The following is a 25,933-nucleotide window of genomic DNA, read 5'->3' on the forward strand; positions in this document are numbered from 1 at the left end:
ATAATTTCAAAATTTATAAACGGATAATTTCAGAAAAGTTTGTTAAATCATGACATTACCGAACTGACTACTGAGCTGATGATACCCTCGGGGACTGATAGTCCACCAGCAGAATATGCAAATAAGTTCAGTCCGAAAAAAAGCATTTAAGTCCATTGAGATAAAATAAAACATTTGTCATATAGCTTTTTAGGTATCGAAGTACACCCATGGCTTTCACTTAGTATTTGAAGGTAAATGTTAGAATAGCTAGATATAAAACAAGGTTTTATCCATCATTTTCTACATAAGAAAATGGCTGTTACAAGTCAAGTATATGACATATCTTTTCCATTCGTTTCATGTGTTTGAACTTTTAATTCAGTCATCTGATTACGCCTTTTTGAGTTTGGTATTTGTTTTATTTTACATTTTAGGACGCACGTATACGTTAAGAAGGGGTTTTGTCACTAGGTCGATATCGCTGCTTATAATTGTTAATCTCCGAATCATCACCAACACAAAAGTCTTTTTTTTTTTTACATGATTTGGTTGCAATCTCATTGACGTATTACGCACCTATCCTTTTTTCGTCATCTTTGTAACTCTAATGATGAAGATAAGACTCTCCATGTGGCTCCGGAAGACGTATAAATTACAAGAACGTCTGGTCAAAAGACTTGTCCCCTACTTGATTCATCAGGAGTGATCTTTTAATGTGAAATTAAATTAAGAATATATGCCAGACAACGTCAAGTATTTTAAAGGGTTTCCATACGTTGTAAAGTTATTCGGACTCTTCAAGAGTGTCATTAAATAAGATGTCCGACATCGAAAAACATGTTTCAATGCATCAATTTCATTTTCATTGTGTATACGTAATGACGATCATCGGACCATGGCTTGGAAAGATTTCATTAAAGGTACAAAATACCAATGGAATAATCAATGAAGAGGTTAAGCAGGAAAATGTGTACGTGAACATATACTTGAAGCAGGAAGAAATCCTTCCATACTAGGTGTTGGAAAGTACACGTATTTGACAACGATCACGATATGTTGCAACCAAAATGTAACCATAAAAGTGAAAAAAGGAACATAACGACATATTAAAGGTTTATCCAACATGCAAACTTCAAGAATTAATCCAATTCTCCTCCCCCTTCTCCCATGTACATATGTTGTGTATTTTTTGTGAGTTTCTTGTTGATTTCCCCCCGACTTATTCTCTTTTTACACTTAGTTAGTATATTTGTTACTCCATATCCTTCCTATGGCATTTACCTGGCATATCTTATTAATCATCCTAATGAATGCAATCAGTAGCTATTTTTGTATCTACACCATGAGAGAAATATTTTTCTACATGATTTAGGCATGAATGTCAATTGTCTAACAGAAACAGAGAGAAAATTTGCCATAATGAAGAAATATATATAACACGCAGTCTGATTGCGTGTTGCAATTCACGGTACAACAAGAGGTGTATAATTCGCCACAATTAGATTACAGGCTAGCTTATGGCATGATGTAATTCATTAATAAAATGTCTTAAAGTTCTGGTAATTTCCTTCTTAAGCACATAAATGTAATCTGTGACGAACAGATTCAATAAAAAAGCACGAAATGAAAAATGTTACCACGCCTTAACATTGTCCAGATTTGGATAAAAGGAAATTACAATGTCTGACTGTTTACTGATAAAGGTCAACAATCTGGTTTTATCAACACATTTAAGGCTCAATTTGTTATAGCAAAACAAATAAACATCTCCGAACATGGCTTTCCAAGAGAACTAAAATAAGATATGTTAATGCCTTTACATACAGGCCTTAATAGAAGATACGAAAGAAATACAATAAAAAAGTCAAATCTAGAATGCCAGTTAACATGGTAATATATAACAATTGGAACATGTGGAAGACATATCATTTTAGTAATTCTTTTTATATTGTTTAGCACATTGTTATACTCAAAACGTTCTTTATTTTGTTAATAGTTTCATTTCCGATGGAATCCAGAAGATAAACATATATTTAATGTGGTCCAACTTTTGATATTGTCCAGGATTTATGGATTCCCCCCTCATATTAATATACCTTTATTTGAGCTCGGTATATTTGTTAATACGTTTTGTACAATCAAATATGAACGTCTTTCAACAATGTCATTGCGTTAATACAATTTGTACATTTCGCCAAAGATGATAGTATCATCTTCTCATATATGTTATGATGGTATGATACTAAACCCCTAACGGGAAGGATTGTGCCTGATGTTCATATGATGAAATCATAATCTTTCAGTCAGTTTAGTTGAAGTCTGGAGCTGGCATGTCAGTTAACTGCTAGTAGTCTGTTGTTATTTATGTATTATTGTCATTTTGTTTATTTTCTTTGGTTACATCTTCTGACATCAGACTCGGATTTCTCTTGAACTGAATTTTAATGTGCGTATTGTTATGCGTTTACTTTACTACATTGGTTAGAGGTATAGGGGGAGGGTTGAGATCTCACAAACATGTTTAACCCCGCCGCATTTTTGCGCCTGTCCCAAGTCAGGAGCCTCTGGCCTTTGTTAGTCTTGTATTATTTTAATTTTAGTTTCTTGTGTACAATTTGGAAATTAGTATGGCGTTCATTATCACTGGACTAGTATATATTTGTTTAGGGGCCAGCTGAAGGACGCCTCCGGGTGCGGGAATTTCTCGCTACATTGAAGACCTGTTGGTGACCCTATGCTGTTGTTTTTTATTTGGGCGGGTTGTTGTCTCTTTGACACATTCCCCATTTCCATTCTCAATTTTATGTATATGGGAATTTAAATTTGCGTTTGTACGTTAATATGTTTGTTATCATCTTCCGACCACATCTCCTCGATCTTGAATCATCCATTGTATGAAATTGCATGCGCTTTGTCCAGTTCATACAAAACTCCGTTGACATATATCTATAACACGACCATTTCCATTTTTTTAAATATGCATTGCCTCCTCCAACCGCTGCTCTTCCTGATTGCAGTAACAGATTATAGAAGCTTCTTTGTGCACGGGCAGCAGGAGTAAATATTACAATTTAACATTCGAAATTTCCGAACATTATATTGTATAAACAGTTGTTTTCCATTCGTTTGATGTGTTTGAGCTTTTGATTAGGGACTTTCGTTCTGAATTTTCCTCGGAGTTCAGTATTTTTGGTGATTTTACTTTTTACTACACCCTGTTTGTATATTTGGATTTTCTAATCATATATAGTATTATCTATATATTTTCTTTCCTTCACAATATTGTTCCCCCTTTAATTTTTTGTTCATGTACTGGTTATCTCATATTTTATGTAATACTTTGCAGATCAGCACTTAATGTGCCTCTTTTTGGTTTCTGTTTTTCTTAATCATTTCTTTTAGGATTTTACACGGACCTTGATTTATCTTTGATAATCCATATTTAGAAAATAAACTTATCTATTCTGTTCATGTTTAACTGTATAATATACTTTTCCTTTTCCGTTTACAAAAATGTAGAATTGTAGAAAAAATCTTTTACTAAAATTCCTATGGGAAATAAAACGTATTTTGTTAGGAAGTCAAACTTAGGTCAAAAGAATACCACAATGTGATCATCGATAATTAATGATCAAGTCGGGATAAAAAATCATTGCAATATTAAACACAGACAGTCCATTTATTTGGTTTATAATTGAATATATGCCCTCTCAACAAAATACTTTTGGGATTCTGTTCTGTTATATTTATATCACTGATATCAACACTAATGAAAATTTATGTTTAAAAACGAAGAATTCAAGAGAAAAAGGCAAACTACCTCTATGTGTAAAATGGTGGTTGATTCAATTTTAATAAACTTTTACTAGGAGATTTAATTTTTTTTTAATTGTCCAACAAGACTTTGAAAAATAAAATTGCATGGGATTATAGATAAATGAAAAACAGGTCGTTTTCTAACACAAATATGTAACAACCAACGAAATGTCATTTTTCTACAATTTTCAGTTTTCCATGTCTATGGCGATAAGGAAGTTAAAGAAAAGATTTTATCTCTCTTTACATTGATTGGAAAAATATCGCAAGTCTATAGAATAGGCTAAACAAATCAACTGATATTCCGTAACAGAGCTTACTCGGACCAACTCACACAAATTGAAACCGGAACTGATATCCGACGTTGAAAAGCTTAACGTAAACTAGTATGCATGCAAACCTCATTTAAGAATATTTAATAGTGCCAGGCAGTTTTCAACAATGAAAACCACAAAATAATTGAGTAAGATTAAATTGATCTAGTTGAATATAAAAAAAGATTTATCATGGTTCAAATAATAAATCAATTAATTTTACTTCTTTGCAGTTCATATGACAAAATGTTTAAAATCATCATCATATTATACATAGAATAGAAAGATGTGCACTTTTATAACGAAATATCTTCCTTGTGTAAATCATTTTAAGAATAACCTATTATTCATTTTAAATTAGAAAAAATAACTTCAAAGTTCTAGAAAATCAGTAATTCCAATATTGTAAAACAACATTGATATTAATGATGAAGAATATCACCTACCCTCACCATGGAATACCATGCAATGATTTGACGTGACCTTACGATTTTCCGTTCTGGAAGGCATTAATTACTTTAAGGTTGTGAATGGCAATCAAAGAATATACCACAACATTTCAAAGCATGGAAAGTTGTAAGGGAAGCCTTAATAGTAATTACATCACATTGTCTCGTATAAAAGAAAATAATTATTTCCATTTCCTGGAAATTGTAATAATGACATGTTATGTAAAATGATCCTATATAGCACTGTCAGACAAGAGTGTAGTTAACCCAGTTGAAATGTTAGGATATCCTGTAACTATTTGTCAGTAAGCACAATATTTAAACAAAAAACTTTTTTATAGTCATGCTAAGCAATGATAACACTAGGCGTTCCGTTGAAAATGAAAGTTAGGAAATTAAGTATAGAAATAGTTGTGTTTTCTTGTATAAAAGGAGTGGTCATATAAAATCAGGACGCATTAAATTTATACGTGTTGTTTCATTTTTTATTCTAGTTCCTGTCATTTATATTTATGAGAAACGTTTTTTTTTTTGTTTTTATTATAGGATGCCAAGAACAGTTCTATTAATCTAAAGCACTTAAGTTTGCTACATGTTCGATGCACTTACTAGTTCTTTATTATCTAACGCTTTTCTGACCACCATTTTTATACGTGATATATGTTTGAGGGCACTTTATTTTTAAAACGACTTTTTTTAACCATTTTTATAATTCTACTTATTCTCAGTATTAATTTGAATTCATAGTACCAACAACAAACGATTTAAACATAATTAGAGTTAACGCTATTTCAGTTATGCTATGAATATTGTGTCGATGTTTCCTTTCGTTTAACAAGTTATCCGAGGAACCGATACACCAATATACATATATAGTCATTTTTTCACCAAGGTGTGAAAACGAAGAGAAACCAGCACAACTTACTACATGATTTTTATTTTATATTTCCCAATGTCTAGTATGTAATATTTATAAAAAAAATCAACTTTGTTTGGCGATAGGATTCATTTGAAATCGTTCCTAAGATAGAGATTATCTCGAATATTTGATATTTTTTTTCACATAAAGTTTCGTTACATGCACCTCCCTTCTGGTGTGGGATTTTCCAATTTGTGGCTTTGCTTTGTTTTCTGATTCTAGTAGGATTTTATCTCTTTGACAAATTCTCTGATTCCATTCTCAATTTTAATAATTCATTGTGAGAAAAATTATAAGGGAGAGACAAGTAGGGAGGGTCACCCACTATAAAACTGACTGGATCGCATCTTTCATCCCTTGATAAACACATAGGTACAAAATTATACAATTGTAGAGAAAAATGGTGATAATTTGTTTTTCAGTCCAATATTTTATTGATGTCAGTGGTGACCATGCTAGTTAGTAGAGAAGGTCATCGAGTTATGTCTTGTTCAAAAAGATGTCGTAATAGGAACATTGATGAAACGTTAAATAATTCAAAATGAAAAAATACGATAATAAACTCATCATAGATACCAGGCTTAATGTTTTTATAAAATATGGATCTGAAAGAAAAAAATATAAGTTGTATTTGAAAAGTAACATACAGCTTACTTCCATGAGAAGTTTGTAATTTGTTCTAAGCTATATTCTGATTGTCTTTTATTGCAAATTAAGTTTGAGCCATTTCAAAAGGCTTTTAAATGAGTTTTGTTTGTTCAAAAGTGGTATTTAATGCTGACTGATTCTCAAAGTATACAAACGAAGCTGTGATGTTGTGAACCTATTTAATTTGAGAGACTTTTAAAGAAAATTGTCTTGTAAGGAAATTAATCAATGATAAATTGGTCCTACCTCTTTTACAGAAGGACAGAAAAGTACATCGAACATTACAAACATTGTTCATTATCATTGAGGATAAACACAGTTTTGGGAAATTCATGAAAACGAAGGGCAAATTAATCCGATATTCCTTAAAGGGTGTTCCTTCGTCTAGACGTACGCCAGCTCAGGTGGCAATGTTAATGAATATAATGTCATATAGTATTAACTTTATGTACGCATTAACGTGGTTAAGGAAAATTGACAAATAGTAGGCTCGCCATATTAAATAAAATGTGCTGCATAACAATATCTTTACAAACAAACTATTTCATTTGGTAAATCTGGATTTGCCAAAGGTGAGCATCATATGGAACTTATCGAATTGATTTCAAATGACGTGTGACAAAAATCACATAATGGAGTAAATGATATCGAAAAATTCTTTATATTTGTCTTCCATGTTGCCATCAGGGTTTCGTGTGTTCCTGTTACTTACATAAATCTTAATTTCTAAGGAGTGATGTTTCCTGTTGTAAGCTTTTTTGTCATTACACCCCTGTAGGAATAAATATCTATCCTGTAATTTTAAGAAACTAATATTTGTATAGAACACAGATTTATTATTGAATAATGGTCTTGCTAGGGGCAGAAAACACGGTAGTAGAACATCAATTACTTCCTGAAAATATCTTTCATTTCCTATTTTTGTTCCTTTTCTGGAATTTAATCGGTCAACGTATTGTACGTCTTTTATAAAAATGCATCTCACAATATATGCTGTTAACTCATTTCTTCGAACGCTCTAGATAGAATCTGAAGAAGTGAATCATATATTAAGCAGGATGTTTTTGATTTTCAACGTAGATGACTCTCCAATACTAACAAAGGTATCCTATTCTACTTTACCTGTAGTAAATACATTCTGTTTATACAATTCATACCTAATATGTTCCACTCTGAAAGGTACAATACAGATGTGAAGTTTCAGAGGGAGATGTAGATGACAACAGGATATTACAGAAATATTAAGAAGGGAGCTACAAAATAAATTATTCTTTAGCTCTCTTGTATCTTTTCTCGTTTTTTTCATTAAGCCCATCAGGTTCTAAAGTATGGAACTGTTGGACCAAAACGTTTTATCTTCTCCTTTTCGCTGCGATATCAAACTTAGGGCTCACTTCTTTGATTTGGAAAGTAACAGTATCAAACGAGTGTTTCTTCTGATGGCCATTACTGGTGGTGAGTAAATTAGTTGGTTTTCAAATTGGAGTCATACTCTTTAATTCTTCAATGCTTTCCAACAATGGATGACACATTTTTCAAATCAAGATTGTAAGTGAGTACAAGAGATGTTCTGTTAACTCATTTATTCTTATCCTTGTACTCCAGAAGTCTTTCGCGAATAATTATTTTTGATTTTCGAAAGCTATATCGATGATATTGTTAATGTATCCTCGATCAACTAGCTGCTTGCATAGTTATCGAGTCAAACATTTTGCTTATTTTTAATTGAGTAAGTTATCATGAATCACAATGTCTGACTGATAGTGATACTAGGTGAGTAGTTTTTATGGTAGCAACTTCTTGGAGAGAAACATTGATGTTCTTTATATGGAGATCCGTAGTATTGGGACCGTTCTGGATATAACTCGTAGTATTGGGACCGTTCTGGATGTAAGGTAGCAATACACAGTTAGGAAAAAAACTTAAAATTGACACTCATAATTTTTAAACACCCTCTTTCCCCTCCTGTCTAACAAAGAAGGCTTTATATGTGTGTTATGCATGTATATACTTGTAGAAAGAAAATCTTCCATAGATTTGATTTTTAATGGTCATAAGGGTAAAATATAATCCCTTTTGGCTGTAACCATGGCAACAATCTGCATTTCTTAGATACAAAATATAGCAAAAAAGGGGGGTGAACATGTCACAAAAGTCTCCAAAATTTGGTCTAAAGGAAAATTTCAATGAACTACAGTGATACCTTTCCTGAATCCATAGGTTTATATCTATCAAGTGGTCCAAAAAAAATCATATGCTTTCCTGCTCGTTTTTCCATAAAATTGAATTGAAAAGATCGAGCGCAAAATCTTTGTTGATAAACACTACAATAATTTATGGACCTATGCACGGTACGGATAGGAAAATACGGACTGTCAATCATAGAAATGGCCTATAAAACATGTTAAAATCAATCTAAATGGTCATATAAACCCACTAAGAAGGCTATATTATTCTTCAATTATCTAAAAATCAATTTTATTGTACAAAAACTTTCATATTTAAAAAATTCACAGGGGCCATAATGCGAAACTAAACTTCTAACTGTGTATTGCTACCTAACTCGTAGTATTGGGACCGTTCTGGATGTAACTCGTAGTATTGGGACCGTTCTGGATGTAACTCGTAGTATTGGGACCGTTCTGGATGTAACTCTGTGTGGAGATCCGTAGTATTGGGACCGTTCTGGATGTAACTCGTAGTATTGGGACCGTTCTGGATGTAACTCTATGTGGAGATCCGTAGTATTGGGACCGTTCTGGATGTAACTCGTAGTATTAAGGACGTTCATTTTTTGTATGGAGATCCGTAGTATTGGGACCGTTCTGGATGTAACTCGTATTGTATCAAGGAAGTTCATTTTTTCAATTGATGTTTCGTTTGTAAATTTAATGGAATTGTTGAAAGAGTAAAAGTGTTATAGAAATTCATTAAGATAGTTTTGTGAATCTACCCATATTATATCAATATCGTCAATGAATCGAAATCGGAAACTTGATGGCTGGTATTGACGTATTTACTAGGGATGGCAACGAGTACTCGAGTACTCGGGTACTCGATCGGAAGGCTGAGTACTCGAGTACAGATTTAGTACTCGGATACTCGTTTGCCTGTTATACATCTTGAGATATTTCTCTTCACATTTCCACTCACTTTAGTTCCGTTGAAATATCCTCTTCGTAAAACTAAATAAAATCAATTAACAACATAAATATGTTTATCCTTAGGCTACTTTTTGTAATAGTAGTACCAGCAACGTCTTTTTCTTCCGAGAGAATGTTTTCATGTGCACAGTCAAACAGTCTTTCGTCTGAAATTGTTGACCAGATCATATTTCTAAACAAAAACAAAAACAAAGTGACACAACTGACTAGAGACATTTTTAACGGTGTTTGTACACGGATCAACACTTTCATGGATTAATAATTAACTCATCACAAGCCGTAAAAACTTACCTCTGTTTGTTAATTAAAAATTCTATGTAAACGTAATTGGTATGAGATGTACATCTAAATTAATCAAATTACTCTGCATTTGAAACTTAATTTCTATACTTATTTAATTTACAATTTAAAGTACGAGAGCGACATTCAAACCCAAACGTCGAAAATGAACTGACAATGTAATGGCTAAAACAAAAAAAGAAAACCAGACAAACGATAGTGCAAAAAAAAAAAACACACAGAAAAAGTAAGACTGGGCAACACGAAAAGGCACAAGTTATTTGAAGTCCAATATTGCTGTTGACAAATTAATGGACAAGTCGTATAATAAAAAATACCAACTCCTCGTGAACAATTGATACATATATATTGTATACTTTATTGAATCTTATATGAAAATATTTATGATTTCATTGGAATTCGGTTCATGAACAAATGCACAAACATTAATTGCTATTATGATAAGTTATTTGTAGAAAAGGCGGTTGGTAACTCATTGTTAAATTGAAACAAAAAACAGAGGATCAAGCTATTTTTGTAGTACGTTTGTCTTTCGTTAATATGTTTATGAAAATTTATATAAAAACACTGCATCCCACCTAAAATCTAAACTGCTCAATAGACGTAAAAGATGCATTCGAGTATTCGCGAGTACTCGAGTATCATGACCGAGTATCCGAGTATTAAATTTCAGATCTTTTGACATCCCTAGACTATTTACACTTCTATACAAATTTGTACGCCATTACTTAAGGGCATACGATACAGTTTTGATCCTGTATTTACAAGTTCATGAAAATTTGCATATAGGCTATTTTTTACCTGATTAAATCAAATATGTAATAAAAAATATACCTTCATGTGCTACTTTTTGAGTAAAATGAGGTCGAAATTTTGTATATTTGCTCAAAATTCAGATTTGTGGCCGTAATTTCTTTTTCGAAAGAAAGACATAACTTTTTTGTTATAAAAGATAAACACAAATTGTTTTTTGTTAAATAATCGTTAATTTCTGTATTTTATAATTATCCTAAAAAAATATGCATTTTTTTATTCAGAAATAACTCATATTTATCAAATGTTCATGAATTGAGGAAAAAACGTCATATTTTTCTGCATGTTTATCAAAATTAAAAAAAATCCTCTATTTACAGTTTTATAAAATTTGGGTAGCAGAATCTCCCTGCAAAATGAAACAAATTGCCGTTTTGAAAAATAGGGGTCCATGAACTCGTTTTCAAATTAAATCAGTTTGAATGATAAAAATCAGTCGAAAAATGCATCTTTTCCCGATATGTCACAGTTTGACGTCGCGAAAATAACATTTTACGTTAGCAACGTCATTACCTCCCCTGTAACTGTATCGTATGCCCTTAAAATCACAGAGTTCCCGTAAATGTTGACATCATAATTCAAAACATTTGACGTCATAACTTAAAGGTGATTGTTGCTTGACGTCAAAAGGTTATTCGGAGGTGATATATAGACAATAATAGTGCATTGACTTGACATATCAACGATATAAGGATGAGGCTTAGAAACGGGGAAATGCGAGGCAGTGCCGAGCATTTTCCCCGTTTCGGGCCGAATCCTTATATCGTTGATATATCAAGTTACTGAATGCACTATTATTGTCTTTATACTGCAATCTAAAAAAAAACATTTTCAATTGTTGTTTATTGTGTGAATGTTATTTATTTCAATTAAATATTGGGAAAAATCCCCCTTTAAAAAGGCATCATATCACACAGACGGAGAAATATAAAACACGATGAAATGTACATCATTACCGCAATCAATGATGAACGAACTCGTTGCAGACTAAAATATCAACAATAAACATAAAACATAATGATTTATAGGTTGCAAACAAAAAATATTAATAAGTGAAATGTGTTTTCCCAAAAATTGCAAAAGAAACAAGTTTGAGTCGTTAAACGCATCGTTGTTTACATTGGAAACAAGAACAGGTTGAAGAGGTCGTATGAATAATTAAATATAATTTCGACAATTTCTATTTAAATATTCATGAGGAAAAGTGATATCAGGTCAGTGACTGTATATGGCATAGAAATATACAGTCAACGCATTTTGACTGCTCAAATAGAACGAGTGCAGTATAAAAGGTCATTCGGAGGCACAATACAGCTAAATACTAAAAGTGTAAATACGTTTATTGAGCATTAGATAAAAGGTGTTTTTTGAGTTGGGCCATAAATATGTTGGCATATGACAGGGTCATTATATATACATACAATCAGATATCAAGTTCCAATAAATATATAATACTTGTATGAAATCATGTACGATGACCTTCGTTGAACCATACTCAGTAAATGAAGGATAAATCTGTTTCGTCTTTCCAATGCCAGATATCGGATACATTTGTTTTATTTGATTTGAATCTAAACCAATACGATGTTTCAATAATGAGGTTATACCAGATATTTGAATTGGTTTTCCATTCCTGTTATGGGTTTAATATTTCATATACTATTAGCTAGAATGACACAAATTACCATACGGTATATCTTGATACAAATAAACTGTCGCATGAATGTATTCTATCTGTTTGTGCCTTCCGCAATACAGATAATAGATACGTTGATGTGTTAAATACTTTTGTCTGCTGGAAAGTGGTTTTCCCTATTAGGTAAAATGGTTTGACAATTAATTACAACTCAGTGTAATGAGCAATCTTTATCACCAGACAAAAAAGTGCTTTACTCTATATGCAATTAATGACTACTAACTGAATTTATACAAGAGAAAAACACGTCTTGGCAAAAACAAGTTTTCCATTGGCCTTCAAGTACTGTGGTTCATTAAGTAATTTCGATTTCGACTTCTTTATTACTTTCAAATATTCAGTTAAAAGGACTTGGAAGCCTTTCTATTTAACAGTAAATTTGGTGGAATATTCAGACTGAACTTAATAATACTAATGTTTAGAGAGTCTTTACATTAGTTTTATGTTATTTTAGCCCGTCTTTGGTTAGTGTTTTATGTTATTTTAGCCCGTCTTTGGTTAGTGTTTTATGTTATTTTAGCCCGTATTTGGTTAGTGTTTTATGTTATTTTAGCTCGTCTTTGGTTAGTGTTTTATGTTATGTTAGCCCGTCTTTGGTTAGTGTTTTATGTTATGTTAGCCCGTCTTTGGTTAGTGTTTAGATATGTATCAATTTGAAGAAAAAAAACCCAGTTGAAATAACTACCGTAGATTTTTTGTAAAACCTAAATGAAATAAGAAGATGAGAAGAAGTAAGGCCAAAAGATAATATTTTGTTTGATCGTTTATTTGAATATTAAATGTTCAAACGTATATTCTTGTCACTATAGTTAAAGGTCGATAGTAAAATATTTATAAAATTCAGGTAAACAAAGGCGATTTGCGCTCATACATCAATTCAAATGCACAAAGAAAGCAACAGACAAGTACAGGTCTACAAACGATCATTACCAATAAGTCATCCTTAAAACCACCAACTTAGTTCCGATCACAGGTACATAACAACTGAGTCGGGAGATAACAAAAGAATATTCAAACTCAAGAGCGAAAGTTTCTGACATCGCCATGGCAAAACAAAAATTAAATTAAACATCTTTTCAAATCTTGATCCGTTGAATAACAAATTGTGCAAAGAAGAATGTACTATAAAATTATGTTGTCATCGTGAAAAATGATTATTGTTATACTTCGACTAATGGCTGTGAGTCTACCATCTATCCATGGTATAATTCTCCTTTCATGTCAAAGAATGATAAGGAAGCTTATGTTCAATATCCGATCGTCGGCGTTTTAACCTTGAATCAGACATTACTACACGTTTGATGTCGAGGGAAGTCATTTACATGGATTTTCTATGTGTAAACCCAGAAAGGTAGTAAATCTGAAATTAATACTGTCAATTGTTTCGGATTTTTATTCAATGAATGAAGTCGTATTCGATGATAACGTTAACAATTGACAATTAAAGTTTACATTTTAAAAGATGGTAATACTATTGTGTAAATGTTTATGAAAAAAGACCCTGACTTTTCATCTTCACATATTAATCTAACCAAATCTGAAATAGGGAGAATGTCTACATTTTTTACCGCCTTTTTCTAATTGATAAGTATGCTTGTATGTAAAATCCCTTGTAAAGTTAACAGAAAAATATGTACCAGGATTTTAAAACAAAGCAATTTCAATGATATTCAAATTTCAGATTGAAAAGTGCATTGCTTTGAAGCAGCATATACCGTGCAAAATAGGGAAATTATACTGAACTTTTCGATTAACGTTTTTCTCTGAATCAACTAACGTATGAATAAGCCCGTAAAACATTTTAATATTTGCTCTTAGAACAATTAAAAACGATAAAATTTGCATTTGCACTCTGTGCTGCCGTTATCAACATTGTAATGTTTTAATTTCACAAAAGGAACGAGAGACACTATCGAAGATTTACATAAATAATCAATTTTACATTACCGCTCCAAATTTTTTAAAGATTTTGAATAGGAAATAACAGGCGATTAAAACTAACAACACTATTTGTTATTTTAATTTTCTTATTCAGTTTCACTATAGAAATGCAATGCCGATTCCTACTACTTTAAAAAGTATGATAAATTAGTAACAATAAGTACATGATATCAAACATGTTGTTTTGAAAAATTAGTAATTAAATTTATTATATTGAATAGCTGACTGGAGATTGTTAAATTTAATGTAATTGGCCTTTAAATCAATGTTGGAGGTAATATAGAATATTAATATTTATTTTCCTTTCTTTCCTTTTCTTAATTTAAAGGATTGTCCTCAGAGTAAAATGGTTGCATATAATGCTCGAAGTAGAACGTAATAAGTATAGTGTACTTGATACAATAAACCTTAACCACAAACGCTCAAAGCGAACACTTGATAAATTCATAGATGTGTCTCTACTTGAAACAGGCACAAAAAATGACACGAAGGAAGCCCAACATGTCTATAATTTGCTGCACGTGACGGAATAACAGCAATTGGCAGATGAGAATTAGTCATAAACTACCCTCGGGGGCTAACAGTTCACACATCGACATAGCACAAACTACCCTCGGGGGCTAACAGTCCACACATCGACATAGCACAAATAATTCAAATTTAAACGTTTCCATATTACTCCTTTCGATAATCATAAAACAGTTATTGATACATGTAGGAATGCGCGTGAGCAAAAGGTGGTAAAGCAAAATATAAAATGAAAAACACATATTGTGGTTCTATTTATTTTCAAGGATGACAATTTTCGTAGATTGAAAAACAAAGTCTTTTCGTTGATTGTTGATTTCGTGGTTTTGCCAATTCTGCAATCCAATCCATAGAAAAAGATATACTTCGTTGAACATTTAAGCTTGTGGTTCATGTTTTCCCTTGAAATCTAAGGAAATTGGTATTCTTCGAATAAGAGTGAATCCATAAAACTTGCAACCGAAAGGGGACAGACAATACAACATTTCAAGTCAAAGATAACTATGCTAAAGATAAAACGTATAAATAATTGAGTACTACATTTGTATCTAGTTCCTGCGAAGTGCCTTTCCGTTGCGAAGGATTTTAAGAGGGATTGTCCCAATCTCCTCATACATGTTGATTTATTTTGAAATAAGAATTATTGTCAGATATATGGTTTTCTCTTTGGAATTCGATAGAATTTTAGCTCGTCATTTGTGCTACATATCAATGGCTTGTGTAGTTTAAAGTTGTTGGGCATCAAGTCATCCATTGAACCTACGTCGGTCGTGGCTACAACGCAAGCTTTAAATTGTAAGATACATTTCACTTTATTCATAGAATTCTAAATAAAAAAATAGGTTTTAAAAAACTTGAATGTGAATGTGATTGTCATTGTTATATATATTGACATATGCAACGCAACCCGCTTTTGAAATTTTGGTAACACTGTCTTTATCCTTATTGTTTATATCACAAAAAGTTCCACTAATAAAAAGGGAAAGATACAAATTATAGCGTTATATTATCGATCATACGTTGCGATATACGCGTGATTTTTTCCAAAACGAAAAACGAAAAACAATGATTTAAATGGCATAATCTGATATGGGGTAATGTTTTCTGACGTTTACACAATTACTGTTGACGAAGATAGATCATTTTTGCATGTCTGTATTCAATTACCTCTTAATAGTCATTGTAGCTTCTATTGGACTTCCTATTTATCACATAACATAATGGAGTGACAGGACAAATCAAGGACTAATCAAATATATTTTTTTCAAACCGATGGGATTTCATGCTGAAGAACGACCATCTCACTAATGTATTTTTCTGATATTTGTTTACTTGTCAAATAATATAATTATTATTGTCAAACCGGTAACGATTCGGTGAATTTAAAAGGGCAAAGATCAAATATAAAGTAGAGTCAAGTTCCGATCTATATTTGTTTCATTTACATGTTTTTAAATCGTACCAGAATTTGAGAGTGTAAACTACGGAAGCCGATAAGGGCCATTCAAAAAAAATATTTTATGTCGTTATTACGACATAGCATGTCGTAATTTCGACATAACATGTCGTTATTACGACATCGCTTTGTCGTAATTTCGACATAACATGTCGTTATAACGACATCGCTATGTCGTAATTTCGACATATCATGTCGTAATAACGACATCACTATGTCGTTTTAACGACATAGCTATGTCGTAATAACGACATCGCTTTATACAAAAGAATATGTATTATGATTGGCAAGAGACTAAATGACAAAGAAATTAACAATTATACGTCATCATAATGTCCACGATAATTTTAAAAGCCCCCGCATGGTCAGCTATAAAAGAGGGAAGAAAGCTACCAGAGGGAGAGTCCCCGAAATGCTGTGTGGCAGACAGTGTTATTATTCAATTATTAGCTCCCTTGGTAAAACTCCAAATTTCATATTTAATGTATTCTATTGTTAAATAATTTACATGAAGCTTAATAAGTATATATTTGTTAATTGCATAGCTTTTGCTATTTGAATTCATTGGTTAAAGATATTTATTTATATTGTTAAGTTTAATATTTGCATCGTCACAAAATCTTTGGTTACCTTCTTTGGATATCTTCAATGAGAAAGTTATATACGTTATAGATACCAATTTAGATGAACATGGCCCATATTGCTAGGGCTGTACAGTCAGTAAAAGTCGTTTAAATTACCAAGTTACCGGTCGTAAATCAAATGTGGAATTAGTAGAGGACTGAAATTGTACAACCAAGTCAAGCCAAGCTTTCCATCTCCCTTTAAATAAGCACAAACTACATGGCTTCTTGGTATAAGGGTGTATTAAAATATTGATAGCTCTATTTCTACTTTCAAACGTTGGGCACGCGCGATGTTCCTACAACCCCTAGGATTTAAAACAGAATCTTCGAAATTTCATCCGCAAAACAAAATAAAAATGTTAGAAAACACGAACCAATATTAAAACAAATTCAATATATGTTTTAAATTATGTTTTTACAGCTCTTGATCATCTCCTAAGTAATATCTAGTATATTTGAGGATTAAAAAAAGAAAGCTATGTGAAAAAAACGGATGTCCCCATCCAACGCTACATTTATGAAAAACTGTTTTAACTCTTATGTATAGTGATCCTATTTCTTATTCTCTGATCTTCTTGATTCTTGACAGGAACAACGACATGTGTCGGTTCTTTGTGGCGTTAAAGCCGTTATTTTACCAAATTTCGTTTGACTCGACTGCATATTATAGTAGAAAATGAATAAAAATAGTAAGACAATAATAATATCTAACAAATTAAAGTACAAATATTTGCCTCATGTGAGTTCAAATATTGCTTATTCAATAAAAATCTTCTCTACACAGTCGTTTTTCAAACGGTAGCCATTTTGTCCAAGTTGATATTTCATTTTTCAAAGCAGTTAAGGCGTTTTTTTATAATTGATCAAAACAAAAGTTATGGATATACGAAGAGTAAAAAATGCCAAGATTCTTTCCTTATTAACTACATATTTGGGTCTTAAAGGAATAAAATGCTTTCATACATTACAAAACGGTAGCCAATTTTTCCAAATGTCTGAAAACGTCTAAAATCCTAAAGACGCTAATTTCCGACGTTAAATGTGCTAAAGTTTCAATTAAATGTTTATTATTATTAAAACAAATCGTGTTATGAAATTTGGAGAAAGATGTTAATGATTGATGCCGAAAAAAAATTAGTGGATTTTGCTAAAGACTCCGCCCGGGGGCATAGGTTCGACACAGGTTAAATTTTGCAATTTATATTAATTGTATAGCTTTTAACGATTTATTTAAAAGAATTTGGAAATGGGGGGAAAATCCCATTATATAAAATAAATTGAAATTTATGTTACGGAAGTACTCCGAAATTGATCATTTAAAGTCGTCACTTCAGTGAAATCACCAATAACAAAAGACTTAATACCAGTTCACGGAATGTTTTACTTCGCGATTTGTCCTGTTATTTCGTGATGAAAGTAATTCCTGTACTAGCGAAGCCGGAACTTTTCGTCAATATATACTTGTGCATGAAATGGAGGTAATTGAAAGACGAATCCCAAACAGCAACGAAAACCGTTTCATCGAATTGAAAAAAAAACTGGGATTATATTTTTATTTGCCGTTTTCGCGGACGACCCAGGAGTAGATTACTATATTTTAAAATGTATATATCTGAAGATGACTGGGAAACAATTCTCAAGCCAAGGTTCAAGTAATTGAAGGGGTGTATTTCGACAACTTATATGTCAGGGAAAATACCATTCTATTCAAATTTAACCAAGGGAAAAAAATGTTCGATTTACTTGCAGAGTGTCAGATATATTCATATTGGTGATGAATTAAGATAGAAATGACAATATACAATGACAGATGATATGCAACTTGAAAGTTAAACATCCTATGATAAAACAAATTATGAAAACCGTATACATGTACTTCCTTCCCATCTTTCCTTCCTACATTACTTGCGACAGTACTGCATTTTAAGTTGAAATAACTTAAAGGGTAAACATTATTATATCGATTTCCACAACTCGAGGTAATTTTTTGATAAAATGACATCACAAAACGAACAGAACCAGAATCAACCAACAATATAAAAAACCGAATTAAACTTGCAAAAATTAATCGAAGTCAAAGACCCTCTTCGACGTCACATTTTAAGTGTAACGTGTTGTAGGAATATCGTGCCCAACGTTTGAAAGTAGCATTAAAGAAATTGAAACTTTAATTCACCCTTATTACAAGAAGCCATGTAGTATGCGCTTATTTTGAGGGATATGGGATGCTTAGCTGGCGAGACAGGCTCGCATATTCACATAGTATTATCTACATAATCTGTCTGTACCACCATTTGATATTCGTAAATTTATTAACCACGATTGTGTATTATAAAATATATAAGTTTCTCACTGAAGGTATTCAAAGAAGGTATCCAAAGATTTTGCGACGATGCAACTATTAAACTTTACAATATAAATAAATATCTTTAACCAATGAATTCAAATAGCAAAGCTATGCAATTAACAAATATATACTTATTAAGCATCATGTAAATTATTTATCAATAACATGCACTAAATATGAAATTTGGAGTTTTACCAAGGGAGCTAATAATTGAATAATAACACTGTCCGCAACACAGCATTTCGGAGACTCTCCCTCTGGTATCTTTCCTCCCTCTTTTATAGCTGACTATGCGGATGCTTTTCTAATTATTGGGGGCATTATGATGACGTATAGTTGTTAATATCTGTGTCATTTAGTCTCTTGGCAATCATAATACATATTCTTTTATATTAAGCGATGTCGTTATTACGACATAGCAATGTCGTTATAACGACATAGTGATGTCGTTATAACGACATGATATGTCGAAATTACGACATAGCGATGTCGTTATAACGACATGTTATGTCGAAATTACGACATAGCGATGTCGTAATAACGACATGTTATGTCGAAATTACGACATGCTATGTCGTAATAACGACATATTTTTTTTTTTTTGAATGGCCCTTATCGGCTTCCGTAGTAAACCATACTTTGAAAACAAAAAAAAATCAATAAGTAGTTTTGCTGTTAAAGACTATGTTGATATAATATTGGAAATTTTACATGTGTTTGTAAAAGTTAGCATAAAAAATATAATTTTCATAAAGCGGCATTAGCTACGAGATATTAAGAAAATTAAAGATATATAATTGTTTTCTGTAAAAAAGTTAATGAAAGTGAAGTAGTGAAACAATGATTCAATATTTGCAGGCAGATAAGTTCAATTTTGTAAAAATAAGGAAAGGAACATCTCTGATGAATCATTCACTTGCAAGTGGTCGAAATCTATTTATATTTATGTTTGTTTATATCGTTGTTTTTTTTACCGTCTGCATCTCCGGAGGTCATCTCAATCGTCAATAAGAGTACGTCTATAGATATAAGAAGTTGTGGTATGACTGCAAATGAGACAACTCTCCATCCAAGTCAAAATTTGTAGAAGTAAACCATTATAGGTCAAAGTGCGGTCTTCAGCACGGGGCCTTGGCTCACACCGAACAACAACCTATAAAAGCTTCTAAAAATTACTAGTGTTAAACCATTCAAACATATAAAAACGAGAATACTTATGAACCACATCAACAAAGGACAATATGCTCCTGACCAAGGACAGATGCAAACAAATGTAGCGGGTTTAAACGTTTAACAAGGGCAAATGATCACCCGAGCCTGAAACAGTAGTATACAGTAAAGTAATAAAAAGACCGAAACTCTAAACGGAGAGTCCCGAAGCAAATGAACAAATAAATACTCAAACACACCAAACGAATAGATAAACACTGTCATATTCCTGATTTGGTACAGGCAACATTACAACATAGAAACACTATATATAAAAAAAAGAAGATGTGGTATGATTGCCAATGAGACAACTGTCCACAAGAGACCAAAATGACACAGACATTAACAACTATAGATCACCGTACGGCCTTCAACAATGAGCAAAGCCCATACCGCATAGTCAGCTATAAAAGGCCCCGATAAGACAATGTAAAACAATTCAAACGAGAAAACTAACGGCCTTATTTATACAAAAAAAAAAATGAATATGTCTAGTTGACGTGTAATATCTTTTATTTTCATGATAGTATCGTCCATAGCCATTCCAAATAGATTTCAGTGAAACAAAACAAAAAACTAACTGACTTAGTATGTGAAGGGTTGAGCTCTCTCACATATATTTACCCTTCGTCACATTCGGTTTGTGCTTGTCCCATTCTGACGTCTGTAATTTAGTGGTTTTCGTTTGTTGCTGTCTGTAATATTTGTTTTTCGTTTTTTGAAACAGTTCACTTTTTGTCGTGGCTTTGATAGCTAACTATATGTTTTGCTAATTTTGCTAATTATTGAAGAGTACAGTATCCATTTATTGCATACAGCAGTCGTCTGTGATATAAGAATAATTAAACTGAACTATAAGGAAAACTAAAAAGGAGTAACATGAATCCCACCACTGGCAATCATACCAGATCTCCAAAATACAGTCAATATATCTTTATTATTGCCTTATTGGTGCTTTTATCGTTTCGTTAGCGAGGCTGTCTCATAAAAATATAATAAGTTTACACTATATCTTCATTTTTATACAATTCTAAATTTTGAAAATAAAAGTATTCCCCAAATAGCATTAATCATTCTTCTTTTTATTTTTCTGAATAAAAGAAAGAAAACAAACCCAACGAACTGATGATTCACATTTCGGCCCCTTGTTCAAATGTTAAGTTCGACGAACGTTTTGTAAGATAGATCAGCCAATGTTTTTTTTTCAACTCTTCCCCGATATCAGTCAGTTAGTATTTTTATGTATAGTACATGTACATACAAAATATTGAAATGAGTAAAAGTGCGATATTTCAAACAGAAGAAAGTGAACGATGAATTTATACGCGTAACGTAGGGGAGGTGGCCATAAGTAGCTAATGCAAGAAGAGTATTGTAATTTCATGAAAGTATTGCGTGCACGATCATTGTTTTCCTCTGAAAATAGTTGTTTTGAATAATAGCAAGTTATATTCAACTTTTCACACTATCTTGAAAAAAACGAGTGTATTTTTATCTAAAAGAAATAATGTTTTTTACACTTTTTCATAAAACTTTGCAGAAAAACAAATAAATCACCAACTGAAGGTAGTCATAATTCTTACTGACAAATAGAAATCCTAAAGGCGAGAAATGAACAATACTCTTTTAATAACCAATTATTTAACGTGTTTCATGTTGCGGTTGGATAATGATTGATTGTAATGAAAATCTGGCTCATTTAACATTACCTATTCAAAAGGTCGACACAATTAATATAACTTGATCTTAGAAATAGCAATCAATGGAGATTGATACACGTAATAAAGTCATCTTTAGAGAGCATATCAATAGTCCAATTTAGTAATGAATGACTTTGACAGAAACTTGTTATACATATCACTTCGACCGCCTTATACTTAATCCCTATGCATTAATGAAATTTTATGCTGAAATCAACTAAAGATATTTTATAAGGCATGTATTCAAAAATAGATAAACCAGGCTTAACCTTTATGGTGTACGGTTACAGACGGGTTTCCAAGTGCAACGAGATGGAAGATTATCTAATAGTAGAGATCTCTGTTAATAAATTGTTAATTTCTAGCACGAAAGGGGATTTTAAAATAGATTTTTTTTTTAATATATTTACTTGTTGAATTGATTAACTGAAAGTTAAAAATTGTTAAAGATTTCTATTTCACATTTATACCTTACTTTCTAGTAATAGATCTAGTAATAACTAGTTGGTCATGGTTTTCTAAGCATTTCAAAGTCTTTAACTTATTCAATGTTTAAAACTACATGTACTTTTTTTTTTTTTTAGAAATATCTGAGTCTTTGGAAATGCCATTGATATTCTTTACAGGAAAATAAATAAAACAAAACAACAAAACAAATTTGTATGCATTGTTATTCTTTTAAAATATCATTGGTAACATTTTATATGAAAATTCGAACAAGTGTTAAAAGTCGAAGTGTTTCAATTTGCTTTTGCTATTCATTATGTGTACGAAATATATAATTGCAAACAAATCCGGTAATGAGTGAATAGAGATTAAAAAGGTTCACAAATTTATTCGATTGGATATGATCTTTTATAAGATTTAGAGCTTGGTATTCGTGTATTGTTTAGACACTACCGTATGTTGACCAAAGTGTTTGAGTCATTTGATTTTTGTTTCATACTGACGCTGACGCATATCCGTTATATCTTTTCTGCAATTCGTTTCTCAAATTTAAGTGGCATCCTCGTCCCATGGCGAGTTGTGTATCTGACAAGCAAGGAAAAAACTCAATGGTGAGGTGTTGACCCAAAATCAAGAAATTGCTCTTGATAAACTAATTTTCTTGATTCAAAGCGTGTATGGACTTAAAAATATTCAGTGTCCGTCCCTTTCATACATTTTGTTCATTACAAAGACTTTTTATTCAATCAAACAGTTGTTTATTTATTTATTTTTTACAAAAAAAATGTAATAATAATGTTTAAAACCAAAATTTTCTTTCGGTGATTTTTTAAAAAATCCAAATAATTTTGTTTAATTTACTACTTACATGTAGTGTATGGAAAACAGGATACAACATGTACATTCGTAGAACTTGATTAGGCCCTTTACAGATGTAGCTAACTATGCGATATGGGTTTTGCTCAGTGTTGAAGGTCGTATCGGGACCAATAGTTGTTTTTGTCTTTGTCATTTGGTCGCTTCTTTTTTTTTATAAGTTTCCGAATAAGCGAACGCTGCTAGATCAATTAACTGTTAGTAAAACAAATGTATAAAATTAAGAAAGAAAATGGGGAATGTGTCAAAGCGACAACAACCCGACCATAGAGTAGACAACAGCCGAAGGCCACCAATGGGTCTTCAATGTAGCGAGAAACTCCCGCACCCGTAGGCGTTCTTCAGCTGGCCCCTTAAAAATATGTATGTCGTGTACAAGTTGCGATTTTGTACAGGTTATAGCATGTACAAAAATATTGTACATGTTATAACTTGTATAATGCAAAAATACAAGTTATAACATGTACAAAAGTACCTCATACATGTTATAACCTGTACAAAATATTGCTTAAAAATGGTTTTAACTTGTACAAAATTTAAGATTAATCTTAATGAAGTAAAATATACATTTAAATTCACCAACGCTATAAAGAACAACAATAAATAGGCCAGAGCGTGTCTTTTTCTGTAGATGACAATGATCATAAAGTTTAAGAAATATGTTTCATGACTTACAAAATGTATGTTGGCAAAATGTGTTTTCATGTAATTGTATGTTTTATGCAGTCCATCTTTGCTTAAATAAGTGCGACACTATTTACTAAAAGCTTGCATTTCCTCAATGACAATTACATTCGATACTAGTAGCTAAACTCTTCCAAAATATTTAAGAACAATGGCTTATGATTTTGGGTAATACTCCTCCCTCTCGTTTATAGCATGCAAAGACTAAAACAATGTATTTATATGTTTACTCTGTTAAAGCAAGAGAGAGCTGAAGTAGTTTTCATCTGACCACCCTTCATTATCAATATCTTTGGATCTACTCTTCAGCATTTTTGGCCTTCAGCATAACTTATGTAAATTTATAACTATTTTTTTTTTAGAAACTATAAGATCAATGCATGGGGTGAATGTCATTTTGATGCTTTAAATATAAATCTTCTACTATGAAAGCATGTATGTGTGGCCTTTGGATGTTGTCTGCTCCATGGACGGTTGACCGTTATGGAATAACCGTTTCACAAATGATATCGGATATGTTCCTTACGTCGGAACTCCAATCCCCTTCCCTTTCATAAATGTGACCTACCGAATGAAACTATTTACCGGATTTGTTATCACATAAGCAACACAACGGACGCCTAAGCATGTGGAGCAAGATCTGTTTACCCTTCCGGAGCACCTGCGGTCACCCCTAGTTTTTGGTGGGGTTCGTGTTGTGTATTCTTTAGTTTTCTATATTGTGTCATGTGTGCTTTTGTTTGTCTGTCTGTCTTTTACATTTTTAGCCATGGCGTTGTCAGTTTATTTTCGATTTATGAGTTTGACTGTCCCTTTGATATCTTTCGTCCCTCTTTGTTGTCTTTTAGACACATACCGCATTTCCATTCCCAATTTTATTTGTAGACACATCTATCCTGGCTATCCTCTTATGTTTTTTAGTGTCAACTAGAATGAAAGTAGTTTACTATTGCCTTCAAAGTGGACACTCACAATTATAATTCATCAAATAAAGATATGTCCATAAATAGTCATAAGAGGATCATAAGACATGTCCTTAAGAAATATCTTATGACAGGCCTTATGAATGCATCGTAATACTGACCCCTGGACATTAACTGTATCATAAAAGGACAAAACACACTAACATGAAGGAATAAATAAAAAAGTTATGAAAATATTATTGAGGTTAATAACATCTGTTGCGATAATAGAAACATATCCTTATATTTCGATTTTGTACAAGTTAAAACCATTTTTAAGCAATATTTTGTACAGGTTATAACATGTACGAGGTACTTTTGTACATGTTATAACTTGTATTTTTGCATTATACAAGTTATAACATGTACAATATTTTTGTACATGTTATAACCTGTACAAAATCGCAACTTGTACACGACATGTATACTATTACAGTGATAATGGACGTCATACTAAACTCCGAATTATACACAAGAAACTAAAATTAAAAATATATATTTATAGAGTTCGGACTTAAATCATTCAGGAAAATCTCAAATTTACGTCCTTATGTTCAATTTATGTTAATTTGCCTATTAAGCTTACAAAGAAATGTAGTAATGACTATTTTTGTCCGAGCTATTGTATGTTTTGATAAATCTATGCCAAGTCTTTTCCATATCTGAGAAAGAAGAATTTATATTTACGATGCGTAATTGAGTATCGAATTCAATCCCCTCACATGCAGTAATCATCGATATATTAGAAACCAGGAGTTGTCATTATCTGAAAAGTAACGATCAACACATGACCATCAGCCAGATCAGCAGACGATAGCAATGGTACACAAATGCTGTCAACTAACTCGCGCCATAAATCTAATAAATTTTGTTTGGTTTGTAATTGAAATAAATGACTGCTGTAATCTAACCAATTACAATGACACGAAGAAGAAAAAAGATATAAAAGTCATGGCCATTACAACTCACATAAAATGTAACAGTCAAAATATAAGAAAAAAGTAAATATTTAAAAACGGATATATAGAGCACTAAAATTTGACCGTAATCGTCTTC

The 25,933-nt window shown here is 31.9% G+C and overlaps 1 protein-coding gene across 1 annotated transcript in view; it reads right to left on the reverse strand.

Moving 5' to 3' along the window:
• Positions 1 to 25,933, reverse strand: part of LOC139493467 (neuromedin-U receptor 2-like) — a 34,134-nt gene that overhangs the window by 6,791 nt on the left and 1,410 nt on the right. The gene's annotated exons all lie outside the window — the stretch shown is intronic.

Source organism: Mytilus edulis, chromosome 10 (assembly GCF_963676685.1).
Source record: "Mytilus edulis chromosome 10, xbMytEdul2.2, whole genome shotgun sequence".
NCBI classification, from domain to species: domain Eukaryota; kingdom Metazoa; phylum Mollusca; class Bivalvia; order Mytilida; family Mytilidae; genus Mytilus; species Mytilus edulis.